This window comes from Gossypium arboreum, chromosome 7 (assembly GCF_025698485.1).
Source record: "Gossypium arboreum isolate Shixiya-1 chromosome 7, ASM2569848v2, whole genome shotgun sequence".
NCBI lineage: Eukaryota > Viridiplantae > Streptophyta > Magnoliopsida > Malvales > Malvaceae > Gossypium > Gossypium arboreum.
This window is the reverse complement of record NC_069076.1, coordinates 56,490,893-56,511,224: the sequence shown is the minus strand read 5'-3', so window position 1 is coordinate 56,511,224 and position 20,332 is coordinate 56,490,893. Positions and strand designations below refer to the sequence as shown.

At 36.2% G+C, this 20,332-nt stretch overlaps 1 non-coding gene across 1 annotated transcript; it reads right to left on the bottom strand.

The window, feature by feature from the left end:
* Positions 1-19,744: 19,744 nt before the first annotated feature.
* On the bottom strand, positions 19,745-19,851 carry LOC128295809 (small nucleolar RNA R71). Its single transcript, XR_008286358.1, has one exon. It is a non-coding gene; the product is annotated as a small nucleolar RNA R71 (small nucleolar RNA).
* Between the last annotated feature and the right edge of the window lie 481 nt (positions 19,852-20,332).

The following is a 20,332-nucleotide window of genomic DNA, read 5'->3' as shown; positions in this document are numbered from 1 at the left end:
TCTATTTATCTATTAAGCCCGAGAAGTTAAAGAAGGAGAAACAAGCAAGGGCAAAGCCAAGGACATCGAGTAGCCGGGTCGGAACCGTCATACTCAACACAAGGTAAGTCTTTAAGCACTTGTTGTGAGAACTCCTTGGATAGATATTTTTCGGAGTGATTCTCCTACTTATTAATATGATTATATGTACAATTTGAATTTAGTAAATTGCTTTACCATGATGAATTGACATAAGGCACAATGTGTGCAAAGACTATGTGGCACTATGTGTGCCGATTGGAAGGTTGAGGCATGAGGCTATCTCAAATGCACTATGTGTGCGATTCACTATGGCACTATGTGTGCGATTCACTATGGCACTATGTGTGCGATTCACTATGGCACTAAGTGTGCGATTTACTATGGCACTAAGTGTGCGATTTACTATGGCACTAAGTGTGCGATTTACTATAGCACTACGTGTGCGATTTGCTATAGCTCTATGTGTGCGAACATAATAAGCACTATGTGTGCCACATTCGGTTGTGGAAATAAATTGTGCATGAACGAGGTAAGTGATTGAGTTACTAACTAAACATCGAAATTGGGATTGTGCGGTGTGCGCATAAAATTATCTAGTGCATTGTTGTTCCAACTTGAGGAAACGGATCCAAATCGATTGGGCTGACTTGGCGTTTGATTTGGTTGAAGGATTGGGCATGAGATCGAACCAAAAAGTTTAGAAATTGCAGTATAGTTTGTTATGGCTGGAAACATCTATTTTGTATTATTTGATTATTCACTTATGATTGTTATTGTTGATGGTAGAGTAGTGCTTACGACTTACTGAGTTACGTACTCATTTGGTGTGCTTATTTGTTGTTTATTTAGGTTCTTGATCCATTTTGCGTGCTCGGGACTGTCATCGAAGTCATCACACCGTCTAGCGACTTTTGGTATTTTCTCGCTTAGATGGTTTAAGAAAACATTTCGCATGTATAGGCTATTATGTTTTGTTTGAACTTGGTATGTAAAATATTGAATAGCCATGCGAAAATGGCTTATAAATGTTTTGAGCATAATGTTATAATCTTTTGGTATGTATATGCTCATTAAGAGGCATGGAAGTGTTTGGCAATGACCAGCCATTAGAATGGGTCATCATGCTTATATTTTGGACCATATATGAAAAAGGGGTGGTTGAATCATAGAAGCTATGTGTCAGATGAGAAAGTCTACCCTAGAAAATGATGCTGGCAGCAACAGTTACGTGGATGTGAAAAATCACTAAAAATAGTAGGAATGGAATTAAATAGTGAATAAATTATGTAAATGAACCTTGATGAATCTATTTTCATATGGAGGAAACGAAACGGTTATATGAGTTGTATGTTAAGAGATATTTGGGTTTTAGTGAAACAGGGCCAGAACAGTTTCTGGATTCCCTGTTCCGACTTTGAAAATTCATTATAAATTAACCAGAAATAATTAGGAGTCATACCATATATGTATAAATTCCTCCTTGAGTCTAGTTTCCATAGAAACAAACGACACCAGTATTGAAGTCCTGCACAGGGAGTTATTCGAGTTGTAACGCATGAAGGTCAGTGTAGTCGGCCCCTGTAACATGGGAGAGTTTAACTAATAAACTGTACTAATTGGCTTGACCAAAAATTCTAGAAAAAAATATGTAGATGGGAATATGAGTCTAGTTTCAGAAAAAAAATTACAAAGCTGATTTTCGAGTTGTAAAACTCAAGTTATGATTTTTGAAGCGACTAGCACACAGATTGGCAGCTCGTCTGGAACTTCTCAATAAGTGGTTTGAAGTCTGTTGACACCTCGCGTTCGACTCCGGCGACGGTCTCGGGTTCGGGGTGTTACATGCTCGGCATCATCGCTATCCGTAGCCTTAAATTCAGTAGCCTCGTGTTTTCGGATTCTATCAATTGGTGGCTTATTTGACCTTATTTGGTCAGTTACCGGAGGCATCGTAGGTGCGGGGGTGATATTTGTCGGGAATGGAGGTTGTGGAACAGCCGTATTAGTTCGAATGTATTGGTTGAACCAATCATTCATCACGCTATAAAAAGCTTGCCTAGGCTCATCATTCGGATTGCTAGCAATAGGTTGAGAGTCCGCCGGTCTTTGTCCCTTCTTGCGAGCAAAGCGCTACACTCTCAAGATCATCGCTATCGCTTCGGTCGGGATCGGGATCCATTACTATAAACAAACACATTTGCAAATGTCAGAAATCACCACACTATCAAATAATCACATAAAATGGCATGTATAGCTAGACCCAAACGCATTACGGTAGTCCTAGAATTGACTAAACCGTAGCTCTGATACCAATAAATCAGAACACCCGTGCAGAGACCGTTGTTGAGTCGGACACGAAGGGTTAACGGGCTTAATCCACTTACTTGCATAGTTCATTTTAAAAATTTCCAGACAGCCGGCTAACTGTGTCACTGTCACCTTAAAAATCATATCTTGAGTTCCACAACTCGAAAATCAGTTTCGTGATTTTTCCTTGAAACTAGACTACACTGTACAGGGCTTTGCGCATTACGACTTGGATATCTCCCTGTACAGGGCTTCAATACTGATGCCGTTTGTTTCTACAGAAACTAGACTCGAAAAGGAATCTGTACATATATGGCATGGCTTCTAATTATCTCTGGTCAATTTATAATGAATTTCCAAAGTCAGAACAAGGACTCCAGAAACCGTTCTGGCCCTGTCTCACGAAAACTTAAATATCTCTTAACATACTGTTCATGTGATCGTTTCGTTATTTTCCTATGAAAATAGACTCACCAAGGTTCATTTACATAATTTATTCACTATTTAATTCCATTCCTACTATTTTTAGTGATTTTTCACATCCACGTCACTGCAGCTGTCAGCATCTGTCTTTAAGGTACGCTTTACCTATTTCATAGTTTCCATGATTCAACTAGCCCTTTAACATAAATATCACAAAATATGATCATGATTAACCATCCCAATGGCTAATCGTTTCCAAACATTTCCATACCTCTTAATGAACAACATACAATGATTATAATACCATGCCCAAAGTATACTTAAGCCATTTTCGCATGGCTATCCAAATTTACACAAAACCGAAAGGTACATGACCTACAACAAAAGGGTAGTCCTATACATGCCATTTCAAAGTTCAACCAAAAATATTCCAAAAGAAGCTTTGATAGTGTGGGCGACTTCGACTTCAAAAATCCCGAGTCCGATAGCTGAAGAACCAAAATCTATAAAACAGAGAATCAAAGAAATGGAGTAAGCATTTAATGCTTAGTAAGTTTGAGTCATGAATTTAGACACAACCAAGGTATAGTATTTATGTAGCTAAACAGATAATTTCATATGCACAAATTCTCAATATCATACTTACTTCACATTACCAACCCTTATATTCATACACAAAGATCAACTTAGCCAAAGGCCGGTAGCTCATTTATCAACTGAGCGAATACTTATTTGTAAGGGCTCAACTACTTCAAAGCACATACTGAAACATACCTCACTGTTGGGATTTCACAAGCGTATTAACTGAAATTTTACAGCAAGTTCATTCATTCCGAATCACGTGCCTTCAATTTTAACCGGATATAGCTACTCGTTCAAATGTCTTGGGACATAGCCGGTTATAGTAACTCGCATGATGCCTTCGGACTTAACTCGGATTTAGTAACTCGCACAAATGCCTTGGATCTTAGTCCAATTTAGTAACTCGCATACGAATGCCTTGGATCTTAGTCCGGATATAGTCACTTAGCACAAAGCCTTGGGACTTAGCCCGGACATCATTCAAATAACCATGCACATTTATCAATAAATCATGACACATTCAGTATTTCATTTTCATTAGCAAAACTCAAACACAAGGCACTTTTCACACTTGCAATTTCGGCTCAATAGCCACACACAAAGAGCATGATTTTGATTTGCTTAAAACATGATCTAATCAAATCATAATCTAAGTTCCATTACTCGAAAACTTACCTCGGATGTTGTCGAACGATTTTGATGGCTATTCGACCACTTTTTCCTTCCCTTTATCGGATTTAGTTCCCCTTTGCTCTTGAGCTTAAATTGACAAACAAATTGATTTAATCATTTGAGTATCAAAAAGAGGAACTCAAGGTACTTAGCCCATATATATTCATTAGACATTAAAGCCACATATGTACGAAATCATGAATCTAACTCAACACAATAGTCCACACTCTCTTTTAGCCGATTATCTAAGCCAAGAATAGGTATCAATATGCTTGCCTCTAACCGAATGCATGCACACCAATCCACCTCATGTGGCCGAATATGCATGTCCATGTTGAGGCAAATTAGATACTTAATATCACACATAAATGGCATACATTTTACTAACTAACGCATTACATATTGTAACTCAATACGCATCAATCATTTACTTCATAACCGAAACATCATCATATGTAAATATATACCTTGAGATAGTATATATGTCATACCAATACATCATGTGCAAACATATATATATATATGTGCAAGAGCCGAATCACAAGTTGATTATAACCAAATATAAACATATATCCAAAACACAAATCTTACCTATCATGCAATAAGCATAAATCATGTTTATGGATATACCATGGCCGATACTTCCAACAAAACCAAATAAAAATATACTTCATGGATCTAAGGTAGACCCAAGAAAGGAACTCATAATCATCAAGATTTAGCATGAAACACAACCATCACCCTTATTAATCTCCATAGCCGAAAACCTTACTTATTCCAAAATCACAATTTCAACATGGGTTACCAACAATAACTTGATATCTCACTCAAAATCAACTAGGATTTCAAGAACTAGTATCAACTTCCTTACCTTAATATCGACTTAAGATGACCGATTGCTTCACTCCTTTCTTCCCCCTCTCAAATCGGCCAAGAAGAACCAAATAACACAACTTGTTTTCTTTCTTTCTTAGAATTTTCAGCCAAAAGAAGTGAAAAATGATGGACACTTTTTTTTTTCTTCTTTCCCTCAACTCACGGCAATGGGGGGGGAGAACACTCACACCATTCTTTTTTTTTCCCATTTCTTTATTACCCATACTCCTTATTTTATTTTTCCTAACATACACCATTGTCACAACATGTTTTATGACATGTTTTGCCCATCACCCTTTGCCATGGCCGGCCACTAGCAATTAAAAAGGGGGAAATTGACATGCAAGTCCACCCCTTTGATTACATGCACTAATAGATCCTTATAGATTTACCTATCACATTTCAAAAGTGTCACACATAAGTCCTATCGACTAATTTCACATGCAATTTACTAAATCGAAGCTTAAAACCTTCACACATTCATAATCACATATTTTAGACAATAGATATCATATTCAAATAATTTGGTGACTCGGTTTAGCGATCCTGAAACCGTTTTCCGACTAGGGTCACTTTAGGGCTGTCACATATTAGGTTGACGTGAAGATTATGTGAATTATGCACTGTTACAGTTAGAGAAGGAACGTCCTTTGGTAAATCGAATTGCTTAGGTACGAGGTTGATAAAGTGTAACAATATGGGATTTGTGATGACAGAAATAGTTTGAGGAATAATATTTGAAACATGAAATGTCTGAGCATGGAAATCATAGTGAGTAGATGATGACTGTCTCTCTTGATATATTTTAAGAGATCATTGTTCTCGGAAGTATTATAGTGGCTATCTATCTTCTGATAAAATTCTTGTTATATGAGAATACTATTTGATTTAAATGTCAAACGAAGGCATTGTCAGCATGATCGGGTTATAATATGTTTTGCTCTACTTCTCTCTGGTATTCTGTTATATTCAGTTGTTGGGAACTTATGAGAAAGTGCAAAGGATGCTATAATTCTGTTTCCCTTAATTTTTGCATTTGATTCCAGTGGGATGAAATGATATTTTCTTCTGGACTTTATCTTTCTGAGGAATTATTGAGGTCTTTCATACTTCCTTAAGAGTTTGTTTTTGGTCTTCCGACATAGTATCGTACCTTGGGATTTCTCTAATCTGCGTGTAAGGATTTGACATCAGCAAAGGCATAAGTGATGAAAATTTTAAATTTCAATTGGTATGATAGATCTCTTTTCTCAAGTAAGTTAATCAAAGCTAATGTCTTCAGTTGAGATATATTGGTTATTTGAGCTAATGCAAGTAAAATTGCCTTTGTTTAGTATGATGAGTGAATTCCAAATGATTGTATTATAAAATTTTCATCTTATAAAAGTCGAATGGCTTAATCCATGATTAGCAAAACTTGGACTGATTAGAATATTATTAACCGAAGCATTTGAACTGGTCTAGCCTGCACTTGGGCAAAGACTTTTTAATTTTTACTGATGCATTGTTGTATGAATTGTGATGTGTTTTAAGAGAATAAGATAATGTGATAGCTTAGGTCATTCGATACCACCAAAAGATTTGAGTTGTTTAAAGGGTTAGAGCCGAACATCAGGTTTTACCAGAACTATCTTCTCCAATGCTGATATTAGAATAGAAATGAGAAAGGATTATTCTCGAGACCCTATCAGAATTATTTATATCTTGAAAAGAAAAAAAAATATGATGTAGCTTATTGTTAAATGTCTGGTGAGATCTGTAAATCATGTCGGTATGTACTGAATTCCCACATGTCAGATTCATAAGACTTTACCTCATTATGATTGTCAGATTTCTCAGAATACTAGTCTCCATTAATCGGATTGTGTGAAATAGAGAGTGTAAGGCCAAGATGAACTAACTAGTTTTATTATTCGAATTCGAAAAGATTCAAGTATGTGTGTATATGTGACATGATGGCAGAGATGAGACCTCTTAGGTAAATGTTGAAATTCAGCCGAGGTATAGTATTGTGATGAATCGCTTATGATACTGATATGGGAAAGTAAAAAGATAAGTATTAGGGATACAGTCGAGTGAAGGTTCTTTAACAATGATTATGGGAAAGAGAAGTTTATGTGAATACCAAAGCCACTTTCCTAGTAAGATTTTCAGGGATGAAAATACCTAAGGGGGGAGAATTGTAATAGCCTGAAATAGGGCCTAGTCAAAATAGTGGTTACAAGACCACAAATCTGAAGTAGAAATATTTATTTTATGACTATTTTAGAGTCCATGATATGTTTGAGTGATTGTGTGCAAATTTTGTTAAATTAATTTTATTGATAAAGTGCCTAATTCTATTTTTTGGATTAAATAGAATTAATTGCAAAATATGAGTTCTAGAATATAAGTACTTGTTTGAAATGGGGGTTTAAACTAGAGGTCTTTAAATGGAAAATGGACCATCATATTTTCGTATGGACAAAACTAAACATGGAAGGGTAAATTCAAGGGTTAGCAAAAAGGGCATTTTGGTTATTTAGGTGTTTTAAGGCATAAAAGACAAAATAAAAGCCCAAAAATTTGCTCATCTTCTTCATATGGCTGCCGAAATTTACATGACTCCATAGCTAGGGTTTCAAGCTTTTCAATGCTCAACTGTAAGTGCATTTGAGCCCCGTTTTTAATGTTCTTTATATTTTTGAGATCCTAAAAGCTTAACGTTTCTATTTCTACCATTCATTTGCATGAAAAATGAAGTTTCAAAAAATTGACCCATGCTAGATAATTGTGCATTTGGATGCTTAATGGTAGAATAAGGATGCTTGAGGTTAGGAGAATGATTTTTGTTAAGTGATTTTCGTTGAAATTGATTAAAACGGGTTAATTAGTAAAAGTTGTTAATGTTTATAAAAGCATGAAATGGTAAGAATTTGAGGTTGCCATAGAAGAGAAAAATGTTCAGCATGTCTTAAATCTTATAAAAATATAATAAATTTCAATTTCTGAGCATTTAGGTAAATTCATAATTATGCAAATGTTTAGGGGCAAAAATGTGAATTTTGCCAAAATATGTTTGAGGTCCGAAATGATTAGTAAAATAATTAAATGAGTGAATTTCATCATTTTAGATCAAGAAAATCGAGATTTGGGCCTGAATCGAGAAAGTGCGTGGTTAAAGACAAAAAGAGAATAATTAGCCGAAATTTCATTTGAGGTAAGTCCATGTGATTTAATGAGCATGATATTTATGCTATTGTTATTATAGTTGAAAATCTATCTTGTCATGATTGTATTAAAATTTATGCTGATGATATTGTATAGGAGAAAGTGATGTCAAATGTAAATGCATTTATGTGTTGATTAAATGCTTGGAGATTTAATGGAATATGATATTCCATTGAAACAAGTAAGTTGTATGTAAAAAAAACAATTACATTGCTATTATTACGTGCTGAATTGATATAGCATGAAATGATTGATTGTTGAAATGAGAATGCATAATGATAATTAAGATAGTAGAACTCCTTTAATGCATAATGATAATTGAGATAGTAGAATTCACTTTTGAACCATAGGGAATAAATTGGATATTCATGCCATGAAGTATGGGTTATTGTGAGCTAGTATAAGACCATGTCTGGGACATGGCATCGGCATTGAGACGAGTGCTACATATCTAGAACATGCATCGGCCTCGAGATGTAAGCCAATGTAAGACATGTCTGGGACATGGCATCGGTACGGATATGTGAGAGCTAGTGTAAGACTATGTCTGGGACATGGCATCGGCCTCAATTTTGATAGTCAGTTTAAGACCATGTCTGGGACATGGCGTCGGTATTATACCCTATGTTTGAGGCTTAGTGAATATCTGATAGCTTTCCAAATGGTTCTACGGTGAGAGTTATTGTTTAAACTAAATGAGAAAGGTTATGACCATATTATGAGTTTTACAGGTACTTACATGAAATTGATGAGATGTGAATTCAATTCATATTATATGATTAGTAAGAAATCAAAATGAGCATGTTGATTAACACAGGTATGTATGGCAAGCTCATGAGAAATGATTTTAGTTTATGATGCACCTTTATTGACGATGTAAATAGGTAATTCATGCTTATGGTAATGATTTTTTGATGACCTTGTGATTATAGGTCTATACTTATGATGTATGAATGTGTAACCTTACCAATGTGGTAAAAGTGTATTAATATGGGGTGATAAACTTAGTATCATTAATTTACACTAAAACAGTTTTGGACAGCAGCCGTAGTCCAAATCTAAAAATCCACCAAAAATTGTGGAAATTTAGTTAGAGGCTAAATAAAATATAAAATTAAAGCCTAATGAGTCTAATTTCACATAGAAGAAACGTTGTAAGCAAAAGAGTTTCATATTATGAAATATTTGAATTGTTGTGAGACAGAGTCAGAATGACTTCGAAATACCCTGTTCTAATTTGAGAAAATCATTGAAAGTTGTGAAAAAATATTTATAAGTTATAATTTATATGATTAGAATTATTAATGAGTCTATTTTCAAGATAAATAGACAGGAACATCATCTGAGTCCCGTATTATAAGATAATTAGTTTTTAGTGAAGAGGGGTCAGAACTATCAGGCAACAAAAAAGGGTAAACTTAAGGAATAAAATGTACTACTTGGATGAACCAAAAATTTTAAAAATTTTATGGTAAGAAGATATGTGAGTATAGTTTAGGTAAAATTAGTGGAACTTAATTTGGATTTCCGTAGCTCTAGATATAAATAAATTAGTGACTGTGATTTGAGAAAACAGCTTGACTGGAACATGAGTAAAAATGCAAATAGGGTTGTATTACCATGAGAAGCAAGTTGATAAGTTGCTTATTATTTTCATACGGTTTTACTAAGCTATAAAGCTTACTCCCTTCCTTTCCTTTCCTTTACTGTTTTCAGGATAGCTCGGAGTTGGAGATCGTCGAAAGCAGCATCACACTATCAAGTCGCTACCTTTGGAAAAAAATGGAGTATATATATTAGAAATTTTCAAGTGAGTGGCATGTATAGGGATCTAGTTGATTGACATGCATTTTTTCTTTGGCCAAATGTGAAGTAAGGAATCTAGACTTCGTATTGCATGAGTAGATGCATTACTTGTAAGAGGACTTGTTAATGTTAAGGATATATCTTAATAAAAAGTGTTTAATCACTAAAATGATGCCACAATTTGCGATTTTGATGTGCATAAGATTGTAAGAGATTATAGGTAACGTGAAGTTTTGAAAAATAGCCTAAGTGTTGGCCACACAGGGTGAGATATGGTCGTGTGTCTCAACCGTGTGAGGGACACGGCTTGGAGACATGGGCGTGTGGTCCGGCCATGTGGTTCGATGTACATGCTGACGTCATAAGGAGAGAGTTACACGGTCTGAGGACACAGGAGTGCCAAAGGCACACGGGCGTGTCCCTATGTCCACACGGGCATGTGACCTTGTTTCATGAGAAAATTTCCTAAGTTTTCCTGAAACTTTTTAAAGTTTTCAGTTTAGTCTTGAATCAATTTCGATAAATGTTTTAGGCTTCGTAGACCCAAATAAGGGACGACATGTATGTGTTTGAAAGGTTTTGAATGAAAAGATATTTTATGGGCTGGTTTTTGCATGAATGTGTATGTTTAAGTCTAGTAATGTCTCATACCCTATTTCGGCATCGAACATGTGTAAGGGTGTTACAACCATGCCACACGCCTAAAAAAAAAACCTAATTCCCCTGTGCACTCGAACATAGTACCTCCTACACACTAACACTCTGCTTAACCACCGGCCCAGCAGGCTCATTATGATATATTTTTTATCAACAATCAAATAAAAGCCTACTGAACAAGAGTAAGGCCTAATTCATTCAAAATACCAAAATTTTCCCAAGTAAAGGCTTGAACTTAGGACCTCCCAAACTCTCCCGGAATAGATAACCACTAAAGCTGACAGATATGTGTGTCATATTTTCACAAAAACGAAATTAAAAATTTTGGGCATTACAATACATGGGCTATAAATGTTATATGTACAAATTGATTAGGCTTGAAATAAGGATTAAATTGCATGAATTTCATTTTCCGATCCTAGGGACAAAATTAGAATTAATCAAAAGTATAGGGGCAAAATAATAATTTTTCCTAAGATGTGAATAGAATGAAATTGAGTGTGAACTTTGTTAAATTAATGTTAAATTCATTTATATAGATCTGGATAACTCAAATATGAAGTTAGATCGAGGAAAAGAAAAATTGTCGGATTAGCAGATTTTCGTATACGAACAAGTAACGAGGTAAGTTCGTGTAACTAAATTGTGTATATTTATTTGTTTAAATTGAATGTTATGTATGTGTGAATTGTATAAATGTTTAATGTATGAAATTATTTACATGCTCGATATGGCATGATAAATAATAAGTCCTATTTGAATGGATGGAATTCGATGGATATAGGATTTCCCAATTGGTTGTGGTCTTGTATTTGTTACGAACACACCATAGCTCTTATGAGCATCCTGTTATAAGCCCTCTCGGGCTTCTTGTTATATGGTTCCTACGAGTATCCTGATTGGTAGTGATCCTGCTTGTGTTGCGGACCCATTTTATGATCGGTTGTGATCCTGCATATATTGCAGACACAAGCGCAACTCTTTATGAGCGTCTTGATATAGGCTCTTTGCGAGCTTCCTGATATGGCTCGCTTGAACATCCTATTATATGGCTATCCGGAGCTCCCTAATAATAACTCTTTGGAGTTACGTGTTAAGCCCAATTAGCTTCCTATTTTAAACTCTTATGAGTTTCCTAATTTAGCCCAGATAAGTTTCCTGTTAAATGGCTCACATGAGTATCCTGTAATATGGCTTAAGAGAGTGATTCCTGATTAAGTGCCCTATTGGGTACCCCTGGATATGAATTGATGAATTTTCAATTTTGTACACTTTGAGTGTACTACATGTGTATCCATTGAAATTTCAAGTAAATTCAATAGGAAGAGTTCAGACATGGTTATATTGAACTTAAGATGATTGATTATGGAATTGCATATATTATATGGAAATATGATATGAAAAACACATGTTTATGAAATTTATTACATGATGAGCTCATCCTTGATTCTTGATGTTTACATGACATATACGACTAACAAGTTTCTTGAGATCATATGTGTTTAGGAAAATGCCCATGATGATTTGGATGCATGTTTGTATACTTCTTTTGAATGTACATGATTGGTAAGTTAAATTCTTGCTATACAAACTTACTAAGCATTTGAATTGCTTACTCAATTTCCTTTCCTTTGTTTTATAGTACTCGGACGCTCGTGAAGGTTGGAATTTAGTTGGAGACACATCACACTATCTCTCAAACTTCTCGGTATATGAAACAAGTTAACTTTTGGTATAATGGCATCTATAGGCTAAAATAGATCAAATGATGAAATATTTTAGTTGTAACTAGCTATTAAAATGGCTAGTGTTGAGAATATTTTCATGTATTTATATAAAGCTTTATTAAGTCTGATGTGTGTTGAAATGATTATATAGTAGGAGGTATATGAACATATGGATGAATGGTTTTGAATTGGTACAATTGTTAAGAACTTGCCGGGGAACATAATTGTAAATTTGGTAAGTTTAAACACTTGAATATATGAGCTAATATGAAATGCAAGATAGATTTTGGTTTAGTTTTAATGTCTTGAATTGGTTGGTAAATGTATTCAAGTGTTGTTGTAGGTTGATGGCAAACTAGGTGAGAAAAATGGCCTTCAAATTGGTCTATTTTCATCCACACTGGTAGACAAACGGGCGTGTGTCTCAACCGTGTATGACACACGGTCATGCACATGAGCATGTGGTTTGGCCGTGTGTCCCCTGCACCTTTAAAATTGAGAAACAGAATGCTTCAGATTGCACACACCGGCAGAGACATGGGCGTGTGTCTCAGCCGTGTGTGACACATAGCCTATCACACGGGCATGTGTCTTGGCCTTGTGGATCCTGCACCTCAATCTTAAAAATGTTAAATTAACCACATGGCCTGGCACACAAACGTGTGGCTAGCTGTGTGACTCAAGTTAGAGAGTTTCAAGGGTAAGGACATGGGATGGGACACTACCATTTGCCCTTATTTTGAATGCCAACATAGCCTAAGACACAGGCGTGTCATTTCTCCGTGTGAGCCATACGACCTACCCACACGGGCGTGTGTCACCTATATTTAGGAAAAATTTTGAAAATTTTGTGAAAAATTCTTTAAGTTCCTAACTTAGTACCGACTTATTTCTAATGTATAAATTCGGTCTTGAAGGTCCAATTAAAGGACAATATGATTGTAAGTGATTGGTTTTGGATATGAATAGTGAATGACATAAATTAATGGTATTTATTCTATAAACTCCAGTAATGCTCTATAACCTTGTTCCAGTGATAGATATTGGTTAGGGGTGTTACATTTATTCGTATAAGAGCTATAGTTTAGTCGATTCTTGGACTAAAATAGTGAGTATGAGTTTAGCTATACATGCCATTATATAATTTGTGATAGTGTGATATCTCTTGACAATTTTAAATGTGTTTCTCATATGGTAATGTCGTCCAACTGAGCTAGAGCTGAATCTGAGGAAGTTGAGAGCAATGCTCCAGCTTCAGTTCAAAGAGCAGCATCTAGTAGTAGAAGGCCTGTATCTGAGGGTCAAAGTGATGAGGCAAAAGAAGCCTTCTTTCAAATGATGAATGAGTGGTTCACAGAATTCTTAAGAATAAATCTTGTTGTACAACAACCTCCCCCTCCTGCTTCTCAATCGGTTCCAGAAATGTCACAGGGTACTGAACCTATTAGAATTGTTAAGCCTCCGATAGATAAAATTCATAAATATGGGGTAGAAGAATTTAGAGCTACTGCTGAAGATGATCCAGAAAGGGCTGGATTTTGGCTAGAAAATACTATCAGGGTTTTGGATGAATTATCTTGTACTTAAGCTGAATGTTTGAAATGTGTTGGACCTCTGTTAAAAGACTCAGCCTATCAATGGTGGAATACTTTAATTTCTGTTGTGCTAAAAGAACAAGTTTTTTGGGAATTTTTCCAAACAGAATTTAAAAAGAAGTACATTAGCCAAAGATTCATTAATCAAGAAAAGAATGAATTTTTAGAGCTCAAATAGGGAAATATGACTATATCTGAATACGAGCAAGAATTTGTTCGATTAAGTAAATATGTCAGAGGATGTATCCCGACTAAAGTTGCCATGTGTAAATAGTTTGAAGAGGGATAAAACGAAGACATCAACTTGTTAGTTGGGAAAGAACTAAATAAAGCTAAAGAACTAAATAAAGAAAAAAGGAATGTAGTGATAAAAGCCCGAACTTCAAGTAAATGATTGATGGGAAAATCACAACCATCAGCTTCAAAGAAATCAAAGAAATATCATGATCGTTTTGTCTCATCTCTAGGGTATTCTGGGAAAGACCGCGGCTCTCAACTCTCTAATCTGAGATATTTTGTCCCATCTGTAATGCCCCGAATTTTAGGCCTAGATGAATTGGGCTTTGGGCTTTGGGTTTCATAAAATTTTTAAGTGAGCAAGAAAATGACAAAAAACATGTTGGCTTTAAGGGTTTAAGGAGTTTGAAGTGTCTAGGTTTGTTGGAGAAGTTCTGGGTTCGAGTTTTATGGTGGAGGAATTTTAATTTAATTATTAAAAGAATCAGGGTTGGGAGTAGTTGGGCTTTTAAATAAAGATAGGGGAGAATAGCATCAAAAAGCCTTGTGGAGGAGTGGCTAAGTGACGCCACTTAGAGTGTAGGGAGGTGGCGTTAATAGCTAGCAAGGAGGTCCAAGGTTCGAATCCTAGCTTAGTGTTTTTAGAAGTTTAATTTTAGCCTTCTAGAAGGTTGGAAGTGGTGTGGAAATTGACTCAAAGGGAAGTGTTCAAGAGAGAAATCTGAGGAAAAGATCAAGGGGTTATCAGGGAGAAAAACGAGGAGATAAGAAGTGAGGAGCAAGTGGAGCCGAAATGGGAACTGGGGCCTAAAGAGTTCGGCCATAAGGGTTATAAATAGGTGTTGAATGCAAGGGTATGAGGCTAATGCCGAAATCTTTTTCTCACCTTGTTGCCAGAAACCCTCTTCCCTAAAAGTCAAAAACCCTTCTGTTTTCTTCCTTTTCTTTCTGTCGATTTCTCCAAAAGTCGAAAACCTTTGTTCTCCTTTTTATTTTCCTTGTGCCGATTTTTTTGTTTCAATTTGGGTTTAGTCGATTCTTCTTCCTCTCTCCCTTGGTGCCGAACAAACAATTGTTGTCATTCAAATCTGTAGAGTCAAATACTCTTTGACCAAATCTAGTGTAATTGTTACTCTTCCAATCAGTTTTCTTTGCTAAGTATCAAATATTGTCCCTCACTCTTTCTAATCAACTGTGGTAGGGAATTAGTATCGGATCTCGGATCTTAGCTCATTGTCGAATTGCTCCTTAGGTGTTACGGTATTGGTAAGTATTCCTCTCCCATTGGCTAAGGTGGCCGAATGTTCATAGTTAAGGTAAGGGGACTTGTGTTGGATACGAGTCATCTATTATTTTGGTTTTAATGAGTAAGATTAATGCAGATCTAGGGAGTACGTGATCAAGGAAAGCTATTAAGGATTGGTGTTCAAGGTAAGGTTAAGGTGAGGTTTCAGTTTTTGGACAGAATACGGATTAAACATACGATTAATGGAAGAGTGATATCATTTTAGGGTGGTGACTAAGGGAGTCGCGGCACGCTTGCTTACCAGGTGTGTACATACACTGCACAGACAAGTAGATCGGCAAAAGCCAAAATGCCGAAATACCAAAAAGCTGAAAGTTTGGCTACGGTAGTCTTGCGAGTGCACGAACACTCGTAAAGGGGAGACCGATAGGTTGCTTGAGACCCACTGGCGATTCTGTGGACTTGGGTTGTGATTTGGCCATACGGGCCAGAATGGGCTAGATGGGCCCGATGGCTATTAGGCCCATAATAGGCAAAAACTGAATATTGATGCTATGTGATAGGAATTTGTATGTGAGCATGAATATGACTGTGACTGGGCCTAACGGGCCATATAAATGTGATTTGGCCCTAATGGGCCATATACAGGTGGTTTGGGACTAATGGGCCATATACAGGTGGTTTGGGCCTAATGGGCTATATGAATATGATTGGGCTTAATGGCCCAGGTATAGGTATGTGGATTTGTTGGGCGTTGCAAGGGGTTTTGGGCCTACCATATGATAACTACATAAGACTTAATTAATATATTGCGACCGTGGACAAGTCAAAGAGTTAAGGTGTGGCAACGGGTATATGCATGTTTAGGACTGGATCTAGGGAGAGCTTGGTACTTAAGCGGTCTTAAAGACCCACCTGCTCTTCTCTGGAATCCTACCTGGTACATAATATTCATTCATCTTAGCTCACAGGACTTGTTAACGGGTCAAGGTAAGTGAAAACCATAATTAAGGGAAAATTACCGAAATGCCCCTAAGGGCAAAAATGACCAAAATACCTCTAGGTGTTGAATGTACGTTTTATGGATGTGACATGCATACATATGATGTTCTGCTTAGGTTGCATATGGGGTGGGAACTATGGAACGGAGGAAGTATATAGGGATCGCATGGTTGCCTGACAATCGTGGATCCATCGACGGCTTTTAAAGCCCAATATGTAAATGAAGGTAGTTCCGTAACAGGGCTACCATTGGTGTATGGGCTGGGTGGGTCGATATTTATATCCCCACATGGTGTGACAGGGGACGGAGCTAGTATGTAGTGGATGGATAATTTGGATGGGGTTGCATTGCATGTTTGATGATTTCTTTTTGAATGCTTGTTTTTCATCGAGGGTTGTATACATTGAGTTTGTGAAAGCTCACTGCCTCTTTTATTTTATTTTTAGGTGATGCTCAGTAGAATGTTCGATGTTTGGAGGGACTCTGGGTGGTCAGCTAGCAAGACAACTTGGACTTGTTTCTCATTTAAAAGCATATAAGTTCTTTATTTTTATTAAGTACTGTTCGGATCGGAATTTAATAAGGCTTCCTTTCTGTTATGATTTGGATATTATTTTATGCGTTGTAATTACGAAAAGTTGAACATGGATTCTCTAAACCTTATTTTTTTATATACTACGTTTCCGCAACTAAATTTTAAAATGACATGTTTTCATAAAATCATATGCTTCAAACAAGTGATGTTAAGGAATTTTTTTTTAGGTTAATTAAGGTTTCTTTTAATTTAAGAAGGGTTTTCAATGAAAACACGGTTTTTGCTAAAACACATCAATGTAACACGCCTGATACGGCCATAATGTCTGGGTCGGGTTTGGGGTGTTACACCATCAGTAGAAACTGATGGAAGAGTTGGGAATTCCAAACCTAAATGTAAGCATTGCAATAAATTTCATTTCGGAGAGTGTCGTATAAGAGGTGGAGCATGCTATAAGTGTGGTTCTCTTGACCACTATCTCAAAAATTGTCCGAAAAGGATTGAAAAAGATATTGTTCATACTTCAAGGCTAAGCAACCCTGCCTCGAGAGGTAGACCACCTCGTAACCCCAATAATATAAATGATAGCTGAGGAACTAGAAAAGATTTAACTGCTAAGTCTGAAGCATGAGCACCAGCCAGAACATATGCTATACATACACATGAGGATGCTTTTGCACCTAATGTTATTACTGGTACATTTTCTCTTCTTGATACAAATATTACTACTTTGATTGATCCTAGTTCAACACATTTTTAAGTCGTACTCAACCTATTAAGTCTACTGAATTCATGGTTAAAGTTTCGAACCCCCTTGGCCAATATGTGATGGTTGACAAAATTTGTAAAAACTGTCCATATATGGTGATAAGTCATAATTTATACATATTTTATCCCATGCTTAAGCACATTTTAGATGAATTATCATTAAATTTGTGGAATTTGATGCTCCCAATCCTTTAATTTCATGTCTTATACTTAGGTGAGCACAAGAGAGTAAAAAGAACGAGAAACGGGCCAAAAATGGAGAAAATGGGTCAACGTGGGAAATTAACATGGCCTGGACTTCCTCACACGGGTAGACCACACGGTTGTGTCTATTTAATAGACTCTAAACATGGCCTAAGCCACCCCACACGGGTGTGCCACACGGGCATGTCCCTGTCGAGCCCAAGTCTAGTTCTATTTGGAAAAGGCCACTCTTGAGGGCTTTGAAGCATTCTAAAGACTATATAAACACCCCAGAAGGTACCTAGAGGGTGTCGCAGAGTAGGAGGCAAGGAATTACTTGAAGAAAGCCGATTGATCCATCTCAGAAGCCGAATTCTTCTTCAAGACTGAAGATCTCCCCTCAATTTCTTTCAAGAGTTTTTAGATTTTCTTTATGTTGTGTTATCATTATTCTTCTGAGATGTTTTTTTTTACACTTATGAACTAAATCCCCTAAATACCTAAGGGGAATGAAACCTAAGACGGATCTTGTTATTATTTTCTAAATTATATGATAAATATTTGATTTGTTCTTAATTATAAGTTCTTAATTCTTGCTTTAATATTCTAGGATATTGATTCAAGTACTGATGTGCTTATTCAGAGGAGCAAAAGTCCCTGTCTAAGAGTAGATCTAGCATAATTAAGCAGAGTTGATTGTACCCTTAGACATAGGGCGACATAATTTTTCCGGATTAGGGTGAAACCTAATAAGGGAATCCATAGATCGAGTTAATGCAACACTAGGGTTTTTAATTAGAAAGAGATTTCAATTAATCAACCTAGGGTTAGACATTATTAGTGTCGAGAGAGATAATAATATAAATTAGGAATTTCTACGGATCAAGTCAAGTGAATAAATCGTCTGATTCAGAGTCAAATAACAAGTGAAGTCTAGGTGGATTTTTCCTTGGGTATTGTCCAAATCAATCAGTTTTTTTCCTAAGAGTATTTCCCCAATTTACTTTCTGTGCATTCTTTGTTTAGTTAATTAGTTTTGAGAAAACAAATCCCCTTAATTTTAGGCGAGATAATAAAAAGAAAGTTAATACTAGTACTTTTAGTTCCTGTGGGTTCGACATCCCAGTCTTGTTATAAACTATAGTACTGTTCGATAGGTGCGCTTGCCTTCATCATGATAATAGTTAGTTTTCAAGTATGGTTAATTATAAATTTAAAACTTATCATGACTTGACGACAATCAAGTTTTTGGCGCTGTTGTCGGGGAACTAAGATATTAGGAACACTTAATTTTTATTACTTTAGTCATTTATTTTATTACAATTTAAATTTTATTTTTGTTTATATTACTAAAATTTCTTTTATTTTCTTCTGGAAGGTTTTTATAGTTTTTGACTAGAAGAAACCTATCAGGACCATTACTTTTTGATAGTGAGATCGATCACCACAACCGAGTAGATGGCTGAAAATCAGGAAATTCCGCTACCCCCTGTGATTGCTGCTGATCCAGTAAATTAGAATCTTGCTCCTCATACTATGTATGATTATACTAAACCTACTTTAACAAGAGCTGAATCGAGTATAGTTAGACCTGCTATTGCTGCAAATAATTTTGAACTGGAACCTAACATGATTCAAATGATACAACAGTTTGTACAGTTTGATGGTTTGCAGGATGAGGATCGAAATACTCATTTGGTGAATTTTCTGGAGTTTTGTGACACATTTAAGATCAATAGCATTTTTTATGATTCCATTCACCTTCGGTTATTTCCCTTTTCATTGATGAACAAGGCTAAATAGTGGTTGAACTTGTTACCACGAGGGTCAATCACTACTTGGGAACAAATGACCGAAAAGTTTTTACTTAAATATATTCCGCCGGCTAAAATAGCTAAATTGAGGAATGATATCTCTTCTTTTGTGCAGATGGATCTAGAAACACTCTTTAATGCATGAGAGAGATACAAGGATCTATTGAGAATGTGCCCTCACCATGGATTACCACTCTGGCGACAAGTTCAAACTTTTCACAATAGCCTGAATCCTTCGACTAGATAGATGATTGATGCAACTGCTAGTGGAACTATTAATAATAAGACACCTAAAGAGGCTTATGAATTTATAGAAGAGATGTCACTAAATAATTATCAGTGGCAAGTCATGAGGACAAAGCCGACGAAAGCAGCCGATGTTTTCGACCTCGATGCGGTTACTATGTTGTCTAACCAGGTAGAACATTTAAAGAAAAAGATTAACTGTTGGTGTGGTTCTACTTAGGTACATTTCGTGATGAGGTGCGATTCAAATGGAGGAGGAACAAGTTCAATATATAGGTAACAATAATTCTAGACCTCAAAATAACCCATATAGTAACACTTATAATGCAGGTTGGAGGAACCATCCCAATTTCTTATGGGGTGGTCAAGGAAATCAAAGGCCACAACATCCCCCAGGTTCTCAACAACTACCTTACCAGTAGGA